Genomic DNA, 3,232 nt, shown 5'->3' on the forward strand with positions numbered 1-3,232 from the left:
CCTCAATCACCGAAAAAGAAAGAAAAAAAAGATCATCATCAGATTCAGCAGGCAACTGATGGCATCTATAATGCGATCACGGGAGGAGATTGAGCCGGTAGAGGAAAATTTAGCAAAGAAGAAGAAGATTGAGGCAGTTGAGGGAAATTTAGGGGAAAAGAAAGCTCTGTTGATTGGATTGAAACACCCACAGATGAATGATATTGATGATGTGAAAGGGAAGATATTGAGGATGAAGAATTCCTCATGGATCTGCGAGGGTTTTCAGATAACAACATCACTCTCTTGATTGAAGATGGAGACCCAGACAAATCACAACCCACTGACTACAACATACGACTGGAGACATGCTATTTGGTTGAGCATGCTAAACCAGGTGACATCCTTTTCATCCACCTCATCGCCCATGGCTGCTCTGATGGCAATATCACTACTTCTGATAAAGTACTCCTCCCAGGTATGGTATCGGTATCCAAACAAACCCTAATTTGTTTGCTGGCTGGCATTGGTATATACTATATAGTAATTCTTTGTTTTATGTGCTTGCTTGCAAACAGATAATCATTTCAGGACAATTATATACACTGCCGGCTCTTTAGATTGTACCCTGACAATTGTCTCCGATTGCCTAATTCAACCTGAAAATTCTGTGTGTTGTACTCCGGCAATACCAGTGGTTAGTCAACAAGACTATACAAGATTTTACACAAGACACCCAAATGCTAAATTTGTCTGTGTGAAATATCCGTGTTTTTGCGCCACCGGTTTGTCTCCCGTTGATATCGAAACACCTTGCATAACTCCAACTCTCAAGACCCACTCAGAGGGAGACCAGCTTTCCAAGTTCAAGATTAATTCTCTTGAATGCTTTCCAATATGACCAGAAGAAGCCCAAAGAGGACAGGGGACCCTTCCTTCTATATGCCAGAATTATTCTTAGCTTCTTCCACAACCACTACTACTCCTCCTAACCCACACAAATTATATGGGGTTTTTACCACTATCATTCTTGATATAATTGAAGAGACTCAGGGACGAGTTACAAGTGTAGACCTTGCACGAAAGGCTATGGATAAACTTAGGATGCAAGTATTCGTCAAAACCCTGGACTGCATTCCAATGAGCACCACCATGCTTATGCCTCCTTTTGTTCGCTGATTAGGTAGCACACTGGTATATATATTATTGAATGATGTCAGTGTACTATGTCAAGCGACATATGGCTTTGGTCAGATGATCGTTCTTGTTTAGTTATTTCAGGTTTCGTGTTTCTTATTTAAATTTGCTATTTTTTTCTACTGCTTGGGATGTAAGAATTATGCACGTTCAGTTCTATTAAATGCCTGATACAAAGTCTGAATCCATTATTCTCAGGTTCAAAATATTATTATTTTGCTAGGTGTAGTCTGATGATTGCCTTTGGTCTGAATCATATGTTGTTTTGTACCCGTTTGAAGTAAACCAAAGAGCACTTATTGGAGCTTTTTTAGTGCATTTTTTGTCGATAAGCTCCAATAAGCTTTGAAAGGCCCCTGCCAAAGGGCACAAAGCTAAAGCTTTGTGACATACAGGACAGTTCTACATTTTTTTTAAGCATTTAATTGAAATTTAAACCTGAAGTGCTTTCCTTTAAATTGGTCATGCATCTTAGCTGTCTTTAACACTCCCAAATCACTTACGCTTAGCTTCCAATAAGGCTAATAACACTGAGACTTTTGGTTACTCTTTTCCTTTCGAAACGTATCTTATATTCAGCGCTCTGTTCCTTCGGGATTCACCATTTCACAATCTCTGTGATTCACCTTCCACTAGGTGAATTAAGTTTATACTCCATTCATTCCTTTTTATAAGACCACTTTTTAGACAATAAGACCACTTTTAGACAATTGTATCTATGAAGAAAATATGTAATGAATCTAATTAATTTGTTGATTTAAAAAATTATTTACAATCTTCCATATTTACCTTTTATAATTGTATTAATTGTTTCCCACTATATGTGACTTGCTTGGGTAACATGGGAGAGAACTAGTGGTGGGTGGTAATCAAAATTTGGGAATTCCTAAGTGTCGGAATGTCCTCGGGGCTCTCTTATGACTTCGAGAAAGGTCTTCAAACTGGTGTACTTTGAGATCCCTTAATGCTCGGCCTTCCCTTCTATTCAAAACTTCTCTTCAAGCCCTCTAACTTCAAAGTCTTTGTTGACGCTTGCTCTGACCTTAAGTAATGGGAATACCCTTAATTCAAAATTCCAGCATCAACACGTTGTGAATGAAGAATCATTTAAGGTCGGTCCCCCTCTTGTGGATGGTCAATAGACCGCCCCGAGACGAAGCACAGAGTTAGCAAGCCATGAAAGACACACTTAACCTCCATACTTCAGGCACAATATCTTGGAACTTGTGACTAGGCAACACTTCCTTAGAAATATGCCACATCCAGTACATGCTTGTGAAGAGCAACTCCCCTTGAAATGGTATAAGTCAATGGAGAGCAGAATCCACCGGGAGGGCTCAAGGGCGAGCTATCAATATTCAGGTCATGAGACGCCCTTCAATGGGAATTGGCGAAGCATTCCCCCTCATGCCTTTGAAGGGTGGCCTTTTGACTCCAAGTTCAAATCCTGTTAGAGCGAGTTGACTTAGATAGAAGCTTGTAAGGGCTCTTGAGCCAATTGTTTGAGGCACAAAAGTCCAGCTAGGGTTAAGATTTAAAGTTTTTTCCTTCCACTATAAAAGGGAGAGCCTACATTGTAAAAGGTGTGTACACATTATATACACTAATGCGGCTAGGTTATTAGGGGTCCTACTTCTCAAGGGTTCCAGTCTAGTTTCCTCTCTGCTAATTTTAAATTGTGAACATTGGCGACGTCCGTGGGAATTCTGGTAACACATTCCCAGATCTCGTGGTTTCTTGAGTATTGATGATACTAAAACGTTATGGTAGACATAGAGGTGAAGGCCTCGGCGAGGCCACCCCACAGGAAAAGACCTGGTTGTGACCAGGTCGGATAGGGGCATGGTCCGGTTTATAGACGTGTTGGAGGAGTTCCACATCGGGTGGATCAGGGCGGCGGAGGATCGCAAGGCTCGATTTGGGCGGAGGAGGTCCTCAGGGTCTGGATCTAGGCGAAGGACAAAGGCTGAAAGCTAAAGCTCATATTCTTCTAAGCATAGGCATGAGAAAGAAGCCATTTGTTCAAGCTTCTTATCTGCTGCTAACGCAGCCTTGA

General features: G+C 41.1%; 1 pseudogene; it reads left to right on the top strand.

The window, feature by feature from the left end:
- LOC130731233 (uncharacterized) lies at nucleotides 1–1,166 on the top strand (annotated as a pseudogene).
- Nucleotides 1,167–3,232: the final 2,066 nt, after the last annotated feature.

Source organism: Lotus japonicus, chromosome 1 (assembly GCF_012489685.1).
Source record: "Lotus japonicus ecotype B-129 chromosome 1, LjGifu_v1.2".
Classification (NCBI taxonomy): Eukaryota; Viridiplantae; Streptophyta; class Magnoliopsida; order Fabales; family Fabaceae; genus Lotus; species Lotus japonicus.